Here is a 25,619-nt window from a genome sequence, read left to right on the forward strand (position 1 = left end):
CTTGTCTTGTAATTGAAGTTTCATATCAAATTTCCAGCAGAGCTTTTCTAAAATTCCCCACATGTCCCAACTCACTTTCCATCATTTGTCCTGTTTTGTTTACTTCATAATATTTACAGCTGAAATTGTCCTGTCTCTTTATTCATTTATTTTCTGCCTTCATTTTTAGATCATAGGTTTTATGAAATCTAGGACCTCATTTCTTTTTTTTACTACTGTAAACTAAGAAGAAAAAACTGTTACTAAAATAGAGTGGACAGTAGACTTTTTGTCTATGGACAACTGACTTTGTCACCACATTCATAGGCAGAACTTTTCCGTATTTTTCAGTCTGCTATGTGCCATCATCCTAAAGCCTTCCACACTTTGAGGAATGTTGGAAATATTATACCATAGTTTTCACCAAATTATTTATCACAGTCTCCCCACATATACTTTCTGACTAGGTCAAGAAGGTCTTTTCAAGCCCCAGACATATATTATCTTTGTGTTTACTATTATGTGGAATGTACTTGACTGACTTTTTTGATCTAGGGAAATTCCATGATCTTAGATATTAAATTGTATCATGTTTATGAATGGTTCTTCAGTTGTTTCCATTTCCATTCACTTCTATTTTTGAAATCTCCTATAGATTTTATAATTTATAGTGCACAATTTGGCAATTTAATAGAATTCTTTCACAGGTCACTGGCTATACTGTGGATATCCAGTCCTCCCCACAAAGCCTGCACTCTAGTTTTCATTCCATTCCATTCCTTACACTTCTCATACCTCAGTGTTTTTGTTTATGCTATTCCTTCTGTCTGAAAAATAGTTTTCTCTACTACCCTCCCTGTGAAAGCACTACTTAGTCTTCAAAGTGGACCTCACATTTTAACGGCTCCATGGTTATAATTAAGCTTTCCTTTCTCTAAATCAAAACTGTCTGTTTCTCTAATTTATGGCACTAATTCAAGTCATTTTTAGCTTTCCGCCAGTAACTGTGTGAGCTTGTGATTGCAGCTAAATGGACATAGTTAACTGCTTAGCACAAAGGGCCTAGCACATAATGTTTTCATAAGAAGGAAAATCAGTTCTGAGATCATTCTACAGGCCAGAAAAGTTTCTAAGGAAAAAGAAATATATATATATATATATATATATATATATATATATATATATATATATATATATATATATATATATATATATATATATATTCATATACCCATTTAATCCCCACAATAACTATGTGGTAAAAACTCATATATCCCCATTTTATTTATGAAGTAAGTGAAACAAATCTATGAGGAAGAGTTTGCTATTATAGCGAGTAAAGTAATTTACCCACAGTTCTGCAGCTAGGAAGTAATGGAGTTAAGTTTTTGTGATTAAGAGTCTGACTCCATTTTTGTGCTGATTGCTGATATCATTCAGGCCCCAAACCTCTCTCATCCCCTCTTGCTCCACATCTAGACAAGTCAGTAAGAAAGTACAGGTGCTTTCTCTTGGCAACAGAGGGAGGGATGTTGAAGCATAAACCTCTGTCCACGCATTGGAATCCTCACTCCAGCCACAGCCCCTGACCACAATAAAAACCAAAGCTCCTTTAGCTCAAGACGTTTAAGACAGGCTTGGATTCCCCTTTCCTCTCCTGAGAAAGCCTCATAACACGAGTTAGAAAACTTTATACATTTTTGGTTGTGGATGATTGTGGCATCATCAGTCTTGACATCCAACCAGTTCGGGATGGGGAGTTGATCCTGCCCACCATGGTATAACACAAAACAGTGTTGAGCCTGGGTTGTCTAAGTCCAGAATTCAAGCTCCTAACTATCATGCTATGTTACTTCTCAGATAATGTTAAATAACTAGTTTTTACATGAACTAATTTATGAATTCCTTGGGGACAAGGTATTTTTCTTGATAATTTTTATTAACTTACCCATTAATTATTGAAATGGGAAGTATACATTAACATTTTTCTTGGCAGAATGAAATAATAGAGAATTGGAATAGTCTAGAACAGAAAATATTGAAGGCTTTGGGACTGTTATATTAAGCATTATATGTATATTAATAAACATCATATAATAAATTCTGTTTATTAATCATAACGACATAAAAAGTAGGATTCACAGAAGATAAAAAATTGAATGAATCTCCAAATCAGCCAACAAATAGTTTTTAATTTATCCTGGTGCCAAATTATCAAGAACCAGTTGCCTAAAATAGTTCATATTTCGTGTATTTTAATTGAGCAGTCACATCAATTTAATGCTCAAAGTTTTATCTTTATTTAATATAATTATTTAAAAGTGGGAGAAATATCTACATAAATAACTTCAATCTGTTTGTCATGACAAATTAAATCACAAATTATCTGTATTAATACTTACAATAACTTAGTAGAATGGCAAGTTTGATTTAAAAAAGGATTTCCAAAAGGCTGCTTGAGTCAATCCAAACATCAAATACTTTGGAGATGAAGCATGATCTTTTAAAAATATATATAAATATCTTAATTAAGTTGAATTTTTAAAGTAAAATTTCTAGGCCATCACTTTTGGCACTCTTTATGCCAAGTCTTCCATATAAAAACCTTGCAAATGCTAGTTTATTCATTGAAATATTATTAGTTAATTTAAATTATGTCTGAAATATATTTTATATATTGTATCTATGTTTCAATTTGAAGTTAAAGTACAGATTGTCATTGAATAAATTCATAATTTTCCCATACTTAAGGAAAATATATAAAAAAGATCTTGGAGACGTGGAATACTCCTCATTTGTAGTTTTGGTATAGTCTATTGTAAGGTCTTGCCCAGAGATCCTCCCTCCCTTGCTTTCCTTTTTCCATCATACCCTCCTTCCCTCTTTTCTTTCTTTGTAGTTATTTAACAAATATTAAGGACTTACTATATGCCTGGCCTTCAAAGAAATAATAGAGAGTTCACAGTTGTTAAGTCTGGATCTGGAATAAGTTAACCAGGTCTGGTTGGGGTCAAAAATGTTAATAAATAAATAAATAAATAAAACAAAGGCATTTGATGGAAGTAAGGAAGTGTCAGATTGGTAATAGAGCCTCCCCAAAAGCAGCAGCAGAAGGGACCTCACTGACCACCATCTCTACTTAGTTTGGTGGACATTAGTGGTCACCATGTTCAACATCTCAGAATGGTGGGAGATAATACATGGCTCAGATTTCCTTTCAAAAGCTATGTTCAGATATTCTGCCTAGAAATGGTGAAAATATTTCAAATTTATGTATATTGATTATATATTGTGAAATTCTGTAGACAACCTTTTCCATCACATGTGAATCTTCCAATAATTTCAATATCAATCCTACTTTATCTTAAAAATATTTTTCATTAAAGGAACTGTGCAGAAGAGGCTGAAGTCAGATTATCCTGACTGAGTGTTGCCCCCAGAGGACACAGGCATAACAAAAGACTGAGAGAATCAATAGCTGAAACTTTTAGAGGCAGTTGGAAATGTGGTATGAAAACCAAGTGGACTGAGACCAAGAGCAGTAGTAGATGAAGATAAATAGAAAGGTAAAATCAGATCATGAATTAAAAATTCAATACTAATTTCTATACCCCACATCATTCTTTAAAATGTTACTTCATTGGCTGCATACTTAAATGAATGTCTTATAATATAAAGTTCTGTGAGTTGTTAAATCAAAGACAACCCACTAAGAGATTGCAAAGACAGAAAGAAATCTTCCCCTTTATATAGCCAAGCAAACATAACCCATTACATACATGCTCTCAAGATAACTAATAACAATATTAATTGTTAATAACAATAACTAATCTTCAAGTAAGAGAACTTGACAATATCATTTGTCATGCATAGTTCATCTTAGATGGTGATTGGTATGACCATCTATGTTAGCTTCTTGGCTTTATCTAAAAAAAAAAAAAAAAAAACTTCTCATTTCTTTATGTCAAAAGGTGATTTTGCAACTTGAAGAGAGGCTCCCACTCAAATTAGGCTCCTACTTTCTCACAGAAATTGGGAAAGATGCAATTCTTATCTTCTGAAGTTCTAAAGTTGGCAATTTGCATGTGCCTTTACAGTCTCCTCCCTGGGTTACTATAAAATAGTAACACTGCAATTTCTAATAATTTTCATTGCTGTTAGTATCTTTCTCTGGGCAGGTTACAGCAGTCTATTAATAAATACCCAGCAAATACACAGTAAAATACAAAGCAAAGCATTTGTCAGAATGACAAATAACAGAATTATTGAAATTTTAAAAGTCAGTACTTTTATTTGCTTTGAGGGATTAACCTTTGAATGTATCATACCAATGGTGAATGGTGAAATTAGTTTCCTAATTAGCAATTTACAAATATTTTTTAGCCATACATTAATTTACCAATTGTGTTATCCTTATTGCTTGCATTTTCAAATGGTTAACTATTGAAATATCATTTGTTGGTTCCTTATGAAGTCCTATCTCATCCAAACCTAAGGAATAGCTCAACTCTGGAATCTGAAAGTCTAAATTTTTAACTAGAAGTTTCCCTTGCAAGGCCCAGTACATTTTGAGTGTCAATCACAACTGTCATCACATTAATATTTCAATTTATTCTTTTTTAGTAATTGTCCTATCTTTTCCAACAGTTTTACTATTTTCCAGATGTGAAATGCAATGATATCCAAGGCTACCATCTAATATTTAAAGTCTTATTATGAAGCACTTATTGAAAGGTACAGGCTGAACTTCTGGTTTTTATGTACATTCTAAGCCTTGAGGACAAACTTTATGGGCTTTTGGTTTGTTTTGGGTTTTTTTTTGGCATTGGGTCTAAATCAATACTTACACTATTATAACAGCCAACTAAATTGCATTCACCTTTGTTTATCCATCAATATTGGGATTGGAGATAATTTGCATCCCAAGGTTAATTGAGTGACATTGGACCTGTTTTTTGCAGTCTTTATCTATGAATGCCCGATTTCTATTTGTGTGTTAATCAGATGTTTTTCCTTTCTACATCATCCTTCCAAAAGACATCAAATTTTTTTGTGTCAAATTTAGGGCTTAAATACCTACACACATGTTAATTACTTTTACTTTGTTGCTATCAAAAATTACTAATGGAGATGGTCCCACTTTTACTTTGTCAATAATCAGATTGTTAAGAGTTATAAATCCAGACCCTATTTATACTGGGAATACAATTTAAAGGTGATAAGAAATGAGATTGTAAGAACCATTACTGAGTATATTAGTTTGCTAAGGCTGCTGTAACAAAGTACCATATATTAGGTGGCTTAAAAAAGAAATTTATTGTTTCACAGTTCTGCAGGCTTGGAAGTCCAAGATTAAAATGTTAGCAGGGTTGGGTCCTTCTGAAGGAAGTGAGAGATACTCTGATCCCTCCTACATATCATCTGGCGTTCTGTTAGCAGTCTTTGTTGTTCCTTGGCTTATAGAAGCATCATTATGATCTCTGCCTTCATCTCTATGTGGCATTTTCCTTGTGTATGTATCTGTTTCCATACTTCTCTTCTTTATATAGCCACCTTATGGTCAATTAATCTTTGATAAAGGAGGCAAGAATGTACAATGGGGAAAAGATAGTCTATTCAATAAGTGGTGCTGGGATAACCAGACAGCTACATATATAGATACCAGTTATACTGGATTAGGAGCCCATCTTACTCCAACATGGCCTCATATTAACTAGTTACATTGGCAACACCCTGTTTCCAGTTATAATGCCATTCTAGGATATTGGTGTACATCATCATATGAATATTTGAGGAACATAATTCAACCCATAAAACTAGGAGTACAGAAAGAAAAAATAATGTAACAAATAACATGTTTGTTTTCTAGTAAAATGTGCCTCTTAAAGTAGTTGAAATAACCCTACTATTAATAGGAGAGCAAAGCAGTCTATGAGAATAGTGATAAATTTGCTAGAAGAGCTACTTTCATTTGACTTCAGTAAAAATATCACTTATTCTAGACTACTTAAGTTTCAAGTCCTTGGTAAGAACCATAGTTTAGTTTTCTTGAGATTCTGGCTTTATATGTGAAGCATGAATCCAGTTTTTGTTTTTGTTTTTGTTTTTTACTTTGATGGTTAATTTTATGTGTCAACCTGACTGGGCTAAGGAATGACCAGATATCTAGTTAAACATGATTTCTGGTTGTGTCTGTGAGATGATCTCTCCAAAAGATTAGCATTTGAATTTGTGGACTGAGTAAAGAAGCTGGCCTTCTCCAGTGGCAGTAGGCATCATCTAATCTGTTGAGGGTCTTTAGAAACTTCATCATTCTGCCCTCTGTGACTCTAATATGAAATACTGATATCTGAGCAGGCAATTATAAAGCTTTAACTCTGACAAATCAGCTATGCACTTTACATGAGATATAGTAGGTTTGTTGAGGTAAAAAAATTCTCTAATTTGTTCCAATTTTTTAAAGTGGGAGAAAAGCTGTAACCAATTTCACTTATAAAAAAGCCTCTTTATCCTCAAATCAGTAAAGGTGATACACCTCACTAAAGTGAAGGATAAAAGAAACATGGTCTTCTCAATAAAAGCATGAAAATCATTTGACAAAATTCAGCATTAATTCATGATGAAAACTTTCATTATAGTGGGTATAGAGGGAACATATCTCAACATAATAAAGGCCATTTATGACAAATCCACAGCTAAAATCATACTCAATGGTGAAAAGTTGAAAGCCTTTCTTTTAAAGTCAGGAACAAGACAAGGATGTCCTTTCTTGCCACTTCTATTTAACATAATATTGGAAGTCCTACTCACAGCAATCAGGTAAGAAAAAGAAATAAAACACCCAGACGGGAAGAGAAGAAGTAAAATTGTTGCCGTTTGCAGATTGCATGATAATATGTATAGAAAACCCTAAAGTCCCCACCAAAAAACTATTAGAAATAATAAACGAATTCAGTAAAGTTGCAGGATACAAAATTAATGTACAGAAATCTGTTGCTTTTCTATACATTAATAATGAACTATCAGAAAGAGAAAGCAAGAAAACAATCCCAGTTAAAACTGCATCAAAAAGAAAAAAAATTACCTAGGAATAAACTTAACCAAGCAGGTGAAAGACCTATACTCTGAAAACTATAAAACACTGGTGAAGGAATTTGAAAATGATACAAAAAAATGAAAGATACCCTGTGATCTTGGATCGGAAGAGTTATTGTTAAAATGTGCCTGCTACCTAAAGCAGTCTACAGATTTAATGTAATTCCTATCAAAATACCCTTGATATTTTTTACAGAACTGGAACAAATAATCCTAAAGTTTATATGGAAACACAAAAGACCCTGGATTGTCAAAGCAGTCTTGAGAAAATATAACAAAGCTGGAGGTAACCTGCTACCTGACTTCAGGCTAAACTACAAAGCTACAGTTATCAAAACAGTATGGTACTGGCACAAAACAGACACATAGATCATTGGAACAGACTAAAGAGCCCAGAAATAAACCCACGCCCATATGGTCAATTAATCTATTACAGAGGAGGCAGGAATATACAGTGGGGAAAAGATAGTATCTTCAATAAGTGGTGCTGGGAAACTGGGCAGCTACATGTAAAAGAATGAGTTTAAAACAGTTCCTCACACCATATACAAAAATAAACTCAAAATGGATCAAAGATCTAAATGTAAAATGGGAAACCACAAAACTCCTAGAAGACAACATAGGCAGAACACTCTTTGACATAAATCGTTAACAATATTTTTTTTGGACCTATCTCCTAAGACAAAGGAAACAAAAGCATAAATTAAAAAATGGGACCTAATTAAACTTAAAGCCTTTTGCACAGCAAAGGAAACCATCAGCAAAATAAAAAGACAACCACCTGAATGGGGGAAAATATTTGCAAATAATATGATAAGGGGTTAATACCAAATAGGTAAACAGCTCACACAAGTCAATATAAAAAAACAAACAACCTGATTTTAAAAATGGGCAGAAGATCTGAACAGTTTTCCAAAGATGATGTACTAATGGCCAATAGACATGTGAAAAGATGCTTAACATCACCAAATCATCAGAAAAATGCAAATCAAAACCGCCATGAGATATCACCTCACATGACGGAATAGCTATCATCAAAAAGACCACAAATAACAAATATTTGTGAAGATGTGGAGAAAATGTAACCCTAGTAGACTGTTGGTGGGAATGTAAAATGGTACAGCCACTATGCAATACAATATGGAGGTTCCTCAAAAAACTAAAAATGTAACTACTATATAATTAAGTAGTTCCATTCCTGGGTATATATATCTGCAGAAAATTAAAACACTGATTTGAAAAGATGCATGCACCCCAATGTTCATAGCAGCATTATTTACAATAGCCAAAATATGGATGCAATCTAAGTGTCCATCATGGATGAATAAGAAAATGTTATATATATATATATATATATATATATATATATATATATATATATATATATATATATATATATATATATATATATATATATATAATACCTGGATAGTATTATGCTTAGTGAAATGAGTCAGATAATGACAAATACTGTATGTTATCAGTTGTATGTGGAATCTAAAAAATAAAACAAATGAATATAAGAAAACTGAAACAGACTCACAGATATAGAGAACAAAGTAATGGTTACCAGTGGGTAGAGTGAAGTGGGGAGGCACAAAATATGGGTAGGATATTATGAGGTACAAAATGCTATGATCAGCACGGGAGTTTTGACCTGCTCCATTTCTGACCTGGGCCTGTTCACCCCTCTTTAAGACAACCTTGTGGTCCCCTGCTTCTGGGATATCACCATATTGATGCCAAAATTTGTGCAGGCACCTGATAGGCATAGTACACTACAGCCCAGAACTCCTGGGCTCAAGCAATCCTCCTGCCTCAGCCTCCCGAGTAGGTGGGATTACAGGCTCGGGCCACCACACGCAGTGGTACAAAATACTATGAATAAAATAAATAAGCTGCAAGGATATATTGTACAGCACAAGGAATATAGACAATATTTTGTAATAACTTTAAATGGAGTATAATCTATAAAAATGTTGAATCACTGTTTTATACCTGAAACTAATATAATATTGTAAATCAACTATACTTCAATTTTTTAAAAGCCTCTTAAGATTTTAGGACCAAACCAAAAGATCTAGGTAATTAGCACATAGTTGTTCCATCAGAGGTTTTGTTTTCCCTTTAAAAACTAGAACACACTGTTTACAATATTTTACTAGTACCCCAAATAAATTGTGCATTTTTTGGTTTTCTTTTTTTTTTAATTTTTAAAGTTTTGTTTTTTGTTTGTTTGTTTGGGTTTTTTTGGTAGTAAGTTATCTGCACAGTGAGCTGACTTGTAGATTGTAAAACTCTGTGGCCTACAGTTGACAATAGATGCTGTAAATATCAGACTTCAGTTGAGCAATATTGCAATTTGTTTGGTGAGGCCTTATGTCCTGTGAAGCAAAGAACTGTAACAAAGCCAAAATATCAATTTTTCAATGCTCTCAAGTTTCTGAGGACACCGGCAAGTCATCTACATTTTGAACACTTATAGATCCCCTTGATGGGACAAATTTCTCTGAGTTCTCCTGTAAGTGACATGTAGGAAAAACATGTAGGAAAGTCCTGAAACCCTTGAGGAATACTTTGACATAATACTGGACTCTGTCATAAGTAAAAGTAAACTATAATTTAGATCCTTCCTCTAGAAGAACAGAAAGAAATAGAGAGAGAAAAATCTGAACATTGATAAATTACAGAGAAATACTTTGCAGACAGTGTTACCCAAGTCAGTAGTGAGAATGGTTGCAGAGTTGGGAACTACACAGATTAACGGTAAGATTTTGTTAATCATCTTTATCAAATTTACCTTACTCTTTTATTGGAAATACAGCATTGTAGATGAGTTTCCTTTTAAAATTTTTCTTTATTTTTTATTCTTGTATCATAATTTTATTTCTTTTAACTGAGATATTGAAAAAGGATATTATTTTACATATGACCATGGATTATTCTTTTGGTAAACTATTTTTATTGTTGTATATCTCAAATTAAATGAGTCTCATCATTCACTGGGACCCAAAGTGATGCATTGATTTGTTCAGATCAGAGTGATTTTCAGGCAAGGTGTGAGAGTGCCACTCTCTGTCATACCCCAAAGCAGTGTAACTAGGGGTGCTTTTCCAGGCTGATATTAGATTGCCACTTTCTGTCATAACCTTTTATTTTCAGAAGGTACATAGTTAATTAATGCAAATGCCTTTTTCCCAAGGAGCCCCACAGATTTTCTCTCCAAAGTATAGGATATAGTAGCCTTTAAGTTACATAGTAAGTCTGTCTCCAACTAAATTTACAAGAAGATCAAGAGAAAGTAAGAACAGATGTTTCTCAGCAAGAAGAACTAGCTGTATGGTAAAAGCAGAGGAGAAGGGAGAAGTAGAAGCCTGACCAAATGGAAAGAGAAATTTCTGAGGAAGTTCCAGAATAAGTAGCACCAATATCACCAGTTCCCACCTCCGAGGTTCCCTAAATCTGTCCATTTTAAGACACTGTCATTCTCTGACTTTCTGGTCTTTCCTGATTTTCCTGTTCTTGCAGTTCTTGCATCCCCCAGAGTCTCCTTCTACAACCCCTTTTCCAATGTGCTGGCTTTTTGAAATAAGGACATACAGTCTCCTTTCTTCCTTTCTTCCTTTTATAGGTTGGCCAGAGTAAGAATTATTCCCATTAGTAATGAGTTTTAACTAAGCAGCCAACATTGCGCTCTTTAATTTCTTTTCGTTTTTGGTTTTTCTCTAGATTGTCCCAAAACAGTATAGCTGCTATTAAAATTTGAGTAACAGTCTGTTCTTGCCATCCTACCACCTTTTTCTTAACTTGAGTTTAGATAGTTGGTGATAGAGCCAGACAAAATTTGCTAAGGACTAGAGTGTAGATTTGATCTGCCCCCGTATCCCTGTCAATGGATTCTGAGAAAGTTTCAACAGTCTGCTGATGGAAATCAATGGGGAACTCACCTGTCTTCTGGGTACGTGGCTGCAATTCCTTCCAGCTCATCTTTAGTGGGGAGGCTTCAGATACCACCTTTAGCAATCCCTCCTGATGAATCTCTAAGTCCCTCAGTTCTTCAATAGTTGTGTGAGGTGGTGGAAAGTCAGCTTCCCTTGGCTACCATACTCCTTGATGTGGTGACCTTCCAGACCCCAGTGTGCTTGCTCCATCAAATGCAAAGCCCCTGGTTGCAGAATTCCATGCAGTAACCAGTGTATACCCCCATTTATGGGGCAGTAAGCTGAAAGAATCCTTCAGAGTACTTTTGCAGATTTCTGGGGCACAGGGAAAATAAACCTTTAAAAAAGTAATGTCAGTTGGTGAGAAAGGCATGTGGCTTATACCCCAGAGGCCTGGCTAGCTTCTCAATGGCATTAGCTTCACTGGTGATCCGAGTCAGAAGAGCTGATCTTCCTTACACTGAGACAAGAGAAATATAAACTATATAGTAATGTGGTTTCCTTTCCTGCATTGATATTTGTCAGTTGAACACCTTACCTCATTTGTTTGACCTCTTTGAAGGAACTAGTGTATCTTCTCCCCATCCTGCTGCCTTCATATGTGGCAGTCTTTTGTTCAAGTTTTCAAAGATTTCCAGATTATGTGTCTTTACCAGGTCTGCTTTCCTAGCTTCCTGGTGAGTAGATGATAAGGAACTCTTGGAGGTGGAATCTGGGCTAGGCTGAGACCCATAAATGTGTCATCAAAGAGAGAAGGTAATTCATTAGTTGTTAAAGATATTATGCTCTCATCTATCTTTGAGAGGAAATCAAACAATGAAGGGAAATACCCATCTAAAAGACCATTGTCTCCCCCTTCCCTTCACTGGTCACTTTTAATTTTTTTTTATTAGTTTCTGCTTTATAACAAAGTGATTCAGTCATACATATACATCTGTTCCCACATCCCTTCCCTCATGCATCTCCCTCCCTCCCACCCTCCCCATCCCACCCCTCCAGGCGGTCACAAAGCACCGAGCTGATCTCCCTGTGCTCTGCGGCTGTTTCCCACTATCTATCTACCTTACGTTTGGTAGTGTATATATGTCCATGTCTCTCTTTCGCTTTGTCACAGCTTACCCTTCCCCCTCCCCATATCCTCAAGTCCATTCTCAAGTAGGTCTGTGTCTTTATTCCCATTTTACCCCTAGGTTCTTCATGACATTTTTTTTTAATTCCATATATATGTGTTATCATACGGTATTTGTCTTTCTCTTTCTGACTTACTTCACTCTGTATGACAGACTCTAGGTCTATCCACCTCATTACAAATAGCTCAGTTTCGTTTCTTTTTATGGCTGAGTAATATTCCATTGTATATATGTGCCACATCTTCTTTATCCATTCATCCAATGTCACTGGTCACTTTGAAGCAGGGAGGAATAAAGACATGCAGGGAAAATAGAGGCAGCAGGGAGAGCAGAGAAGTTCTCCGTAGACCTTTCATTATAAATATTGGGATTATCATATGAAAATTTAGAATACAAGCTTCAGGAAGATAAATAAGAATTGTACTTCTAGGTAAATAAAATAGTGCTTGAATAGTCAAAAAATTTAATAAATATTAAAATATATTTTAAATAAGTATTAATATCATATCTATGCAAAATAGAACTGAAACTTGGAAGTTAGTCATCCTTACCCAAGAAGAAGCAATCAGTTGACCTGTTGTATTCAATTTCTTCCTTTATCCCATAGAATAGTCATTAAAAAATGAACTTTATTGAATCAATATCTTCTACTTTGTAAAGAAGCTGTCTTCTTTTGCATCTAAATAAATTCACAAAGGATTCTGATTTGTGTTGGGAGAACTTGTTTTGAAATATAGCCTAAGTTGTATTGCAAAGTTAAAGATTAGTGTTTTTCAGCTCATAACATAAAGTGAAATTAAACAGTGATTTTTCCATGATTCCTTTTTGTTTGGCAATACTTTACAAGTTTAAAATGTGATAGAGATGAATGGGAAATACATATGTTTATTATAAAACTTTTCTGAAAGAAATAAAATTGTACAACCTTTACAGCAAAATGAAATTTATTTTAATTATGGTTGTAACAAAGTACACTCTATTTTGTTCACTGGCAATAGGAAGCTAAGGGAACATAGCTTACAATTTTCAAACCACAGTCTAGGGCTCCTTGTTTCAACAGCCAAAGGAATTCTAAAATGAATAAAAATGAAAATACTGTATAATGCAACATTAAATTTTGCTTGAACCCAAATCATAAGGACTCTCCAAATCAAATCAGATCACTTGACCATAATATTGGTTCCCAAAATGTTGCTGACAAAGTGAGGAATCCTTCCTAGACTACACAGTGCATATGATCTCTAAGTTGGTTTGACTACGAATATGGCTCTCATATGTTCAAACCAAAAGATCTTTTATCAGAGGATGAGTGGCCAAACATTTATCAGTTTCAAAAACAGTACTGTTTAAATTTTTCAGAAATAATCTATATATTTGGAGCCACTGTGGTGTGCTCCTCAGTTAAAATCAAAAGCAAAATCACCCAATATCACTTATCAAATACTTTACTTTTACCTCAGGAGAAATAATTAAAGGTAGCTTATTTGTTATAAAATAAAATTAAGCAATATCTTAATTCTAATACTAAACACAGTTCCTATGCTTATCTATACAACGGCCTTAGATATAAAGATATCAAGTGAGACAATGGTGGTGCAGAAACTATTAAAATAAAAATACTTTCAGGGGGACTTTGGTGGTGGTGCAGTGGTTGAGAATCCACCTGCCAATGCAGGGGACATGGGTTTGAGCCCTGGTCCAGGAAGATCCCACATGCTGTGGAGCAACTAAGCCCTGCACCACAACTAATGAGCCTGAGCTCTAGAGCCTGCAAGCTACAACTACTGAGCTCGCATGCTGCATCTACTGAAGCCCACATGCCTAAAGCCCGTGCTCCACAAGAGAAGCCACTGCAGTGAGAAGCCCATGCACCACAGTGCAGAGTAGCTCCCACTTGCCACAACTAGAGAAAGCCCATGCACAGCATCAAAGACCCAACACAGCCAAAAATAAATAAATAAATAAATTTATTTATTTTTTAAAAAAGGGGGCTTCCCTGGTGGCACAGTGATTGAGAGTCTGCCTGCCGATGCAGGGGACACGAGTTCGTGCCCCGGTCCGGGAAGATCCCGCATGCCATTGTAGCGGCTAAGCCCATGAGCCATAGCCGCTGGGCCTGTGTGTCCAGAGCCTGTGCTCTGCAACGGGAGCGGCCACAACAGTGAGAGGCTCGCGTACAGCAAAAAAAAAAAAAAAAAAAGACTTTCAGGAAATACCTTCCTGTATCAATGCAAAAGTGTCAACATTTATTGAAGATCTGCTATATGCCAGCCTGTAGTCTAAATGTTCACAAGAAAATTCGAAAGTCTTTAGGGAAAAATGTGATTCTTTTCTAACATAGTAATTGTCCATGTTAGTCAGAATGTCATTTGAGTAGAATCGTGCTTTTACAGTGTTGTACACTTTTCCTCTTTCACTCATTTGTCTTAGTACACAGTCTTTCTTATGGTAAGTATAGCAACTAATAATACTAGTAAAAGTAATTTACTGTATACATGTAAAACTATCTTAAAGCGTTTATTACTCAACAAGTTTTCATCATATTAGAATGAATCATACAAATTAGCTAACTATAAGTCATCTTTTGTTAATAAAGTGCCTAAATTATTTAACAAGTTGGGTAAGGGGTAAGCTAAGGATTGACAAACTGATCTACTTTAATTATTGAAGACAGTGTCCCCTGTATGAAATTCAGATTTTATTGTACTGAATTTTACAATTAATAATACATAATGCTAAAGAAACCACACACTATTCTTTTATTCTAAATAAAGAGTCTGTTTTAATAAGTGAGATCTCTGGTTTTAAGCTGTGAGGTTTTTGTTTGGTTATTATTTTGCTGTTTGATTGTTTTTTCTCCTTATTTAAATATTTAATGAAAGTTTTATCCAGCTTGTGCTCTAAGGCTTTAAAGCAAAGGGCATAATTTAAAATATCTAATAAGTAAATAAATGTCAGAATACTGAAAAAATGTGGGATATGCAAATATATTAAAAACATTGTATTGATAATAGAATAACAAATTTTTCTTTTCTCTTGAGATGATTAAGTGTAAGAAATGAGATTTACTAAGGTATAAAATCTTTTAAAAACTTGTCTGTGCAGTACTAATTTTTGTATGGCTATCTGTTGCAATGTCTTGTGCATAATAGTTATTTTTAAATGATCAATGATATAAAACGGGTCCTGCTAAAGATGCCTTCAGTAAATTACCAAATATCTCTTTAACATTTTCCACGTGTCATTGTTGTTTGTACTGAATCAAGAGGAATTTTCAATAGTAGGTAGGGCAGTCAAAAGTATTTTTATTATAAATAGGAGGTTTTAAAATTTTATTAATACCCATATATATGCTTACAACTAAATAAATATTATGGTGGACATTCTACAAAGTGTAATAAAATATTATAATAGAATGATAAAGATTTGACTGTTGGCAGTATTCAAAAGCATTTAGGAAGAGTACATCGAGAAAGTGTATAAAAAGGGTTATGTTTAAAAGAAAACATTTGCTTCTTTAGACATAACTCTTAAGTGAGAGGGATTTGAAGATTGCATTATTATTGTATATGTATATCTTTAGTCTGAGAGTGAGAAGGAAGAAAAAACAATCAGAAATTAAGTATAGAAATGCACATATTGAAATGAGAGTCCCACATGGCTTGTGAGAATTTAAAAAAGTGGTCACTAAAACTGAAAAGGAACTGGAGCCAGGCTATTAATGTCTCCTTGACTATGAATTTTATATTTGAGAAAAACTTGGTAAAACTCAACATATAAAGAAATCAAAGCTTATAACAGCAAATTTTTCTGAACTTAGTTTCCAATACTCTGGTTGACAATGGTTCTATTCTGTTGTAATGGTGTTCAGTCCACTAAAACGGGATTGGTTAGTTAACATAAAAATATTCAAATACTCACTGAAGTCACTGAAGATTAGAGTATTAGAGAGTATCTTAGAAGTTAAAATTTTAGTCCCTGGCGTATTTTCTTTAATTATCTTTATGTATTTAGTAAATACTCAAATAACTACTACAATATGATTGTTAATTGTACGTTTTCCAGTCCATTCTCAAACCCAGAGAGGTATTTTGAACAGCTCGCTCTGCAACAGGTAGCACTGTCACTAGGTATTATTATCTAATTCTGCAACAGAAGCACTAGATTGATACCCAATGCCATGACTGAACAATGGTACTCTGTAAGGTGTTAACGAATGCTTTTTAGTCACAAATTATTTACTTATTGATTATGTTTTTAGATTTAGACTAAAGCTATGGATACTCTTTTCAAAAAGTTAATTAAAAATATATATAAAGATAATTTTCATATAATCTCAGAAACTGCCTAGAAACATTCAATTCCATTCATAGATCTGCTGTTAGAATCCATGCAGATTAAAAATTGCTGTTCCATTTCAAAGGGAAAAAATGGAGTTTTCTTACCTACATTTATGTACATAATACCTAGAGCAGTGTTATTTCATGTGGGCTCTGTTAAATAAATAATATGATCTAAAAAAACCTCAGTAATTGTATTTATAAATTCATGCATAAAATTCTGTACTGAAATAATATATATATTATAGGATAGCTGTATATAAAATCAAAATTTTAAATGATGATATAAATAAAATATAAATATAATTTTAATATTTTATGTGAATGAATACTTTTTGAAATACTTAACGTATTTTTACTGTACACTGAACATCCCTGTTATAGGAAACAAATATTGCAACTTATACATTTTAAATGTTTCTAATTATTTGAAAAATATTTTGCAGTATTTAGTTTAAAACCTTTGTATATGTTCATGATTTCTGTGAATTTTTATCATAGAAACCACATATTATTTGTTTTTAAAACTAAATTTTCTTCCTTCTTTAGTTAATCAAAGTTAATTAGTTATCCAGGAAGATGTTCATTTGGGAAACTTATAGTTGAAAGACCATTGTGGAAGGACTGAATTCCTGAATTTTGGTTGAGTAAAGCTTTCTAGATCCATCTTCTTTCACAAATACAATACAAACTGCTAATTTTATAAATTTAAGTGCAGTTGAGTTCAGCAAATGTTTTTAAAGTATTTTCTTGATGCTTTTGCAGTGTTGGAAACATAGAGGTGGATATGATATGGTTCCTACAAATAAGGGTCTTTTGGTCTAGTGGCAGAACAACTTCTATGTTTTATTTTTTATGTTTTTCAGAAAAATGGATCAGTAGATAAGACATTATTGTTTATGCATCTCTTTTTATGATCTGTCCTCTCTGAACCACATTCATTTGAACTCCACGAAATACCTAGTAATTGGTCAGAAATCCTCTGTCTAAATAATCCAAGCCCTATCTCCCTTGCTAGAGCAAGACATATTACAGTGAAGCTCCATAGTTAGAATTTAAATTCAGCCTTACATTGTGTGGACATAACAGTCATAAAAATTTTCACTAGTCTTAGTCCTGCCCTCTTTTAAAAATTCAAGTTAGTTCTGTTTTGCCATATGACAGTCTTTTAAACAGTTTAAGACTTATTGTCTCCATTAATTTTGTATTTGTGTGTGTGTGTGTGTGTGGTACGTGGGCCTCTCACTGTTGTGGCCTCTCCCGTCGTGGAGCACAGGCTCCAGATGCGCAGGCCCAGCGGCCATGGCTCATGGGCCCAGCTGCTCAGAGGCATATGGGATCCTCCCAGACTTGGGCACTAACCCGCGTCCCCTGCATTGGCAGGCGGACTCCCAACCACTGCGCCACCAGGGAAGCCCTGTATTTTTTAAATTATCTTCAAAATCTTACTAGCTATTCTTACCTTCAAATTATTTTATATGATGCATTTTGAGATCTCAGGACTCCTCAAAAAGTATCTTCCCTTATTCCTAATTCTAGTTCTAAATATTTGAGAAATAAAACAGATTAAATAGGGAAGCAAAAATGTCTCCTTTATTACTAATAGAGGTAAGTCAGACAACTTAGCTTACCTTAAGAATCAAATTCATCCATTGGCTGAACTCAGGTGAAATGACCCCAACAAACTTTGGCAGAGCAAATCTAGGGGAGGCCAATGAACAGTGTTGGTCAATGCAGTGTCAAATGAGACAAAAACTATAAAGTGTTTGAAACTAAAATGAGAATATACTACATGTGTTCAGTAGATGGCATATCTTCAGTATTCATGACAATGTTATTGTTCACTCTTTCCACTACTTTCCCCACAACCTTCCTGTAGCATCCAAGATGAATTTTGGAAAAACTTTGAGAGAGGTTGAAATTGGGGGACTGACTAGTAAGAATATGTTGAGAAATAAGTTCTGAAAAGTGAGTAAAGGTTTTCGCCGTAATGACTCTAATAGTAGTATATGCTGAGAACTTCATTATGTAATTCAAGAGTACAATTAATTGAGACATAAGCAGTAGGGATTAGAAGACAATGACAGCTAAACAGACTAGAGCTGTGCTAGTTGAAAGCCTTTTAGAAAACGGGAATAGAGGAACCGTGTATGCTGACATTTCCATCTGTGTATCTGAACACATGTGCATGTCTTGGAACTAATACAATAACCCATTAATTTACTAGCTAGTATGTACCAAAGCCAAAGACATAGCCAGGAATAGCTGTCTGTCTTCAAAACTACTGTATTGATATATTTAGTCACTGTATTATACTGACATGTCATCTACATGGACAATAACTTTAAAATATCATATTAAGAAAAGGTTACTGTATATAGACCCTGTTTATAGCAATGCTCATAAAATTATACATTTATACATTTATCTTTACTAACATCCCTACCTAGCATGTAATGATACTACATGTTGGTAAGAAAGCTGGTCCTTGGGAGTAAGCCCAGATTTATTAATTCTAGTTTGGTCATAAACCATGTCATCTTGCATAAAAATGCTAAGTTCCTCAAAGTTCATAGTCATGTTGTAAGAGTTGACTGTTATAAGTTATATAAAGCATGTTTAGCACAATGCCTGGTTAGCACACAGTATATGTGACATATTAGATTGAAAGCTTTAGATGGTTATGATAATGAAATCAAGGTAAAGTGAACAATGGAAATTAGAGTGTAATCTGCTAGGATCTTATTTTATTGCCCTCAATCTCTTATAATACACTGTACACTCAAAATTTTAAATGACTATAAAACAATAAATCACATGGATTTTATTACATAATGTTAATAAAAACCAAGAAAAAAGAAAAACTCAGTTTTTGGTTTTCTGAATATAAACAAGTATTTTTTTGAAGTACACCAAATAAAATGGAGTCTAACAAAAAAGTCATATTATTCTTAATACTATGACAGCATTTCAATATAAATAAAAATATACTATAGGGCTTCCCTGGTGGCGCAGTGGTTGAGAGTCCACCTGCCGATGCAGGGGATGCGGGTTCGTGCCCCGGTCCGGGAAGATCCCACATGCCGTGGAGCAGCTGGGCCCGTGAGCCATGGCTGCTGAGCCTGTGCGTCCACAGCCTGTGCTCCACAACAGGAGAGGCCATAACAGTGAGAGGCCCGCGTACCGCAAAAAAAAAAAAAATATATATATATATATATATATATATATACTGTAATTATAAACTAAATAGATACAGTTAGCATTGTTTTTATATGCTAACAGAAATAAATTTATGATTGTAAGGTGAAATAAGAAAAAAAAAAGCCATAGAAGTTGGCAGAAAATATTTGCATATAATTTTTAAATCTTTTATTGACAGCACTTTGGAATCCAGCTGTTATTATAATCTGTAAAATATCAACTTTGCTTTCCCATATAAACTAATTTCCAAAAGAGATGTCCATATATCATGCTACTACACCTCTGAAAAAAATCGGATTATAAACCTACCAACAGCTAAGCAAAAGTTTATGATGTTTATTTTCTCTTCACTTAACTGCTGTAGATGTGAAAACTACATAAAACCTATTCAAATTGAAAAAAGAAATGTAGTTCTAAATCCATATTACCTGCAAATGTAATTGTGTTATCTACAATATCAGAAAAAAACTTCATATTGAAAATGGCATCTTTTTTAAGAATGATGTGTATATGTGTGTGCATGTATGTGTGTCTGTGGTTTTATATTTGGAATGGAGAACGATTAATAACAATGTATTAATATATGACTTCCCCATTTAAGCTTTCTCTCACAGTTTACGAACATAACCCAATTATTTCCTGCACACAGACCTTTATTACAATCAGTCATTTTCCATGTTTCTTGACTTCTTGCTGTGAACATGAACAAAGCAAAATTTCTAGCAACCATATCTGATAAAATAATATCAGAAAATGCTTTCAAATTTTTTTTTTTTTGGTACGCGGGCCACTCACTGTTGTGTCCTCTCCCGTTGCGGAGCACAGGCTCCGGACGCACAGGCTCAGCGGCCATGGCTCACGGGCCTAGCCCCTCCACGGCATGTGGGATCTTCCCGGACTGGGGCACGAACCCGTGTCTCCTGCATCAACAGGCGGACTCTCAACCACTGCGCCACCAAGGAAGCCCAGCTTTCAAGCATTTTTTCTCTACAAAAACAGCCCATTGGCATCACACTTCATATTAACCTCTATAGTACCTGAGAAAAACTTTAATTTCTCATTTTTCACCCCAATGCATTTATATAACCCTTGTAATCTGAGGAAGTTTTAATCCAGCTCTAATTAGTAAAGACCACTGTAAAACTGTTTTCATCAGCATGTTAGTCCTAGTTATCAGAATAAAAAGTTGCTGATAATAAGCCATTGTTTTCATTACCCAGCCAACTCCAACTATTCCATTTACATAACATTATCATAAAGAGGCAAACAGTCATACTCCATCCTTCATTCTGGATTTGTTACCACCCTTATTTTTCACTCATAATCCCAGAAATGCCTAAGAGAAAATATATATATATATATATATATATATATATATATATATATATATATATATATATATTTATTTATATTTATTTATTTATTTATCTGAATATGTGTATGCATGAGTATAAGTGTGTGTATGCCTTTTTTCAAAAAAAAAAAACACTAGCTACCTAAGAGGCTTTCAATGTTTCTGCTTCCCTTTATCAGTAATATATTTTCCCCTGGGAATTTCACCGTTCTTAACGTTATCTTTTCTTTGGCACTACATCACCATTGACATGTGTGATTCCCTGTTCCTATGTTCCACATTTAATACAGAATGCATATGTTCACATTACAGTCATTGGTTCATCCATCTTTTCCTTTGGTCTTTCATACTCAGAAAGTTCTCCTCTTGTACTACTTTGTCTGAATTCAGTACTTATAACATGAAGCTTTAGAAACATGCACTAAGAATAAGAATAGGTAATTAGATTCTGTCCTTGAGAAATAGTCTTTACAGTGTTAGACATATTAATATTTCATGGATATATTTCAGTATGATTTTATCCTATTTATTTAAGCAGTTTTAAAAAAGCAAACCAATTTGGCTATAGTGGTAGAGAGGTATTTCTTTAAAAAATGGCTTTTTTTGTTCTGCTTTTTTTCTTCAGTGACATGAAATGACTATTAACATATATTCATATTGGATTTATTTTAACTATTCCTATGGTGCTCAAGTTTGGGGTATCAGGTACTCTGTTAAAAAATACCACTTCCTGGTACAAAAATTTATTCCAAAGCTGGAGCTTCTATTTATGGATAAAACCTCTCTAATTTGCTCTTCCTTTTCTGCTTCACAGAAATTGCTACATCTACTCCACAACTCTGGATCTGTGTCACACAGCTTGACTTTTTCTCAGTCTGAGGTCTCTCAAATGACCCACTGATCTCCAGATATTGCAACCACAGGCAAAGGTTGTAGCATCTTGATTCATGCTGTTGGGGAGGGGTGTGTGTGTGTGTGTGTGTGTGTGTGTAAGGATGTGCATGAGGAGATTTTAAAATATATTCACAGCATCACTAGTATTTGCAAATAACTAAGTCAGACACATACTGGCTGTTACTATCATAAGGATCAGGTTAATCTCAGAACTAAAGTAACTGTAGTTATTGGAGTAATCATCTGTCTTTTCAATACTTTTACATTTGGATGTCCTTCAGAGTTCTAACTTTTGCCCTTATCTGTTACCAGTCTAAATATTCTTTCTTAGTGATCTTATCCCACTAGGTTCACAGGTAAAAAAAATGTCATTTGTGATATGGGTTTACAAATCATTCCCTCCTAACTGTATTCCTGAATGTCACGTGATAAAAAAGCTAACTTTAATTAAGTAATCACTGTATTCTAACGCTGTCCTAAGAACCTTTCATATTTTTACTAATTTGTCCCTCAAAGGAAATACATGAGGGAGGTACTGTTTTTATACCCTTCAGAGAGGGAAATTTGGGCACGCGTGTTATGTATAGGTAACCTGCTAAAATTATCAATCCCTTTTAACCTACATTTAATTTGAAATGTTTCAGAAACAGTGTATTAAATCAAACAAATACCTTAAAAGTACAGTGGAATGCTGGCATGAGATAAGTTTCTGTATAAGTGTGCTCCAATGTTTATATTATATGAATGACCCCTTACTTCTTCAACATATTACACAGACAAATCGAACAAAAGCAGAAATTTGAAACCAGAGATATTTCCGTAATCAGAGGTAGAGAAGTCGTGTATCCCAGGTATGATTCATTTGATATGTGTCCTTAGTGAGACAAAATTTAGATAGTAATTCTCATTTTTAATTCCTTCACCCAGAGATAACACTGATACTAACTTGCTTTGTATCTTTTCACTCTATTTTAACATATATTCCTATGTATATGTATTAACATATGTACATATAAAAACATACATCATATTTAATAGCTGCATAATATTCCATGGTAGAGATACACTCTGGTATATTGTTATTTAGATTTGGATCTGTATCAGTTAGCTTTAGGTGGATAAGAAATACACCACAAGTTAGTGACTTAAAAAATGTCTATTTATTATTTTGCATAGATCTATAAGTAAGTCAGATGTTTCTGCTAATTTGGGCCAGAATTGACTCACATTGGGTAGGCTTGCTCATGTGTCTGTGGTGACCAGACTGGCAGATTGGTTGGCTCTGGACTGGCTGACCTAAAATAGCCTCAGCTGAAGAAAAATGAAGCTTTGTTCCATGTGATCTCTAGTCCTTCAAGACTACCTAGCTTATTCTCATAGTTGTGACAAAGATCCGAGAGAGAGAGTGATCTCAAGCAAGTGTTCAAGAAGAAAGAGGATCAAGAGTGATAGCAGAAACATACAGTTGCTTTCTTGGACATGCACTTCCATGAAATTTGCTGCTGTCCCATTGGTAAATGTAAGCCAAATATATGAGCACAGACTTAGTACAGGGGTATATGAAATATTGAAGACATTGAGGAAATAAATTTACACAAAGATTTTTTATTATTTCAAATGTTTTTTTCTAAAATACACAATACAACAGAGAACATCCTTTAGCTAATCTTTTTATATTTATAGTTTGATAAAATAATTTTACTTTTAGCTCTGGAAGATCCAGTGCTGAATATATTTTGTATAATATATTGAGTTTGTCAAATCACAAACGACAAAGTCTAACAGCTGTGGAATGGACTTTAAAACAAAACAAAACAACAAACAAAAATAACCCAATGTTGCTCGCACTGAATCATGAGATGTTAAGATGTTGAAAAGTACTGCCAAAAGGATATGATTTTTTTTTTTTTACCTGTAGCCACAGGACACTGAAAAACAGCTTCAGAAACACTAAGAATCAATGATGTGTGAAATGTTGACATTTTCAGTATTTTGGTTCATACTGCTACATTGTTTGGAAGATGATTGCCTTCAGGATAGAATCCCCATCACTTTATTTCAAACTTGAAAAATATTAAGTACAACACTAGATATCGTTCTTACAAAATATACACAATGGCCTAGTCAGGCAATTAGCTCCTCCCAGCTTAAAAATGGTTTAGCCTACCCTACCAAGAATTCTAACAGCTATGTATTCATATTATATTTGAGACCTTATAAGAAAATTTGTTCATGAGAGCATGAATGAGTAAACTTATCCAAGCACTGACCACTCAATGTGTATAACCTTTACTTTTTTCATTAAAACTGTTTCTGGAATCCTGATAGAAACACTGGCTGTAGATTACCTTTCACTTTCCATGGGAATGCTTAGTCATGCTACAACCAGAGCAATATGTGTATGATAAATAGGGAAGTATGGTATTGGTGTACTGGAGGTTTAGAAATCTACTACAAATTAAATTTAATAGGACTACCATATGACTGGGCATATACCCTGAGAAAACCATAATTCAAAAAGAGTCATGTACCAAACTGTTCATTGCAGCTCTATTTACAATGTCCAGGACATGGAAGCAACCTAAGTGTCCATCAACAGATGAATGGATAAAGAAGATGTGGCACATATATACAGTGGAATATTACTCAGCCATAAAAAGGAATGAAAGTGAGTTATTTGTAGTGAGGTGGATGGACCTAGAGACTGTCATACAGAGTGAAGTAAGTCAGAAAGAGAAAAACAAATACCATATGCTAACACATATATATGGAATCTAAAAAAAAAAATTGTCAGAAGAACCTAGGGTCAAGACGGGAATAAAGTTGCAGACCTACTAGAGAATGGACTTGCAGATACGGGGAGGGGGAAGGGTAAGCTGGGACAAAGTGAGAGAGTGGCGTGGACATATATACACTACCAAACGTAAAATAGCTAGTGGGAAGCAGCCTCGTAGCACAGGGAGATCAGCTCAGTGCTTTGTGACCACCTGGAGTGGTGGGATAGGGAGGGTGGAAGGGAGGGAGATGCAAGAGGGAAGAGATATGGGGGCATATCTGAAGTAAGTCAGAAAGAGAAAAACAAATATTGTATGTTAACATATGTATATGGAATCTAAAAAAAAAAAAAAAACATGGTTCTGAAGAACCTAGGGGCAGGACAGGAATAAAGACGCAGATGTAGAGAATGGACTTGAGGACACAGGGAGGGGGAAAGGTAAGCTTGGACAAAGTGAGAGAGTGATATGGACATATATACGCTACCAAATAGCTAGTGGGAAGCAGCCACATTGCATGGAGATCAGCTCAGTGCTTTGTGATCATCTAGAGGGTTGGGATAGCGAGGGTGTGAGGGATATACAAGAGGGAGGAGATATGGGGATATATGTATATGTATAACTGATTCACTTTGTTATAAAGCAGAAACTGACACACCATTGTAAAGCAATTATACTCTAATAAAGATGTTAAAAAATAAATAAAATAAAGACTCATGATTATCTAAATATGAAATTAATATTTTATATATAAACTAGTTGAAGAAAAACACACAGCCTAAAAGTTGTGAGTTAAATTTTATTTGGACCTTACTGAGGACCATAGTCCAGGAAATAGCCCCTCAGATAGCTCTGAGGAACTGCTCCAAAGAGGTAAGAGAGGAGCCAGGGTATATAGGAATTTTTTGCTG

Source organism: Mesoplodon mirus (genome assembly GCF_964341445.2).
Source record: "Mesoplodon mirus genome assembly, chromosome: 3".
NCBI lineage: Eukaryota > Metazoa > Chordata > Mammalia > Artiodactyla > Ziphiidae > Mesoplodon > Mesoplodon mirus.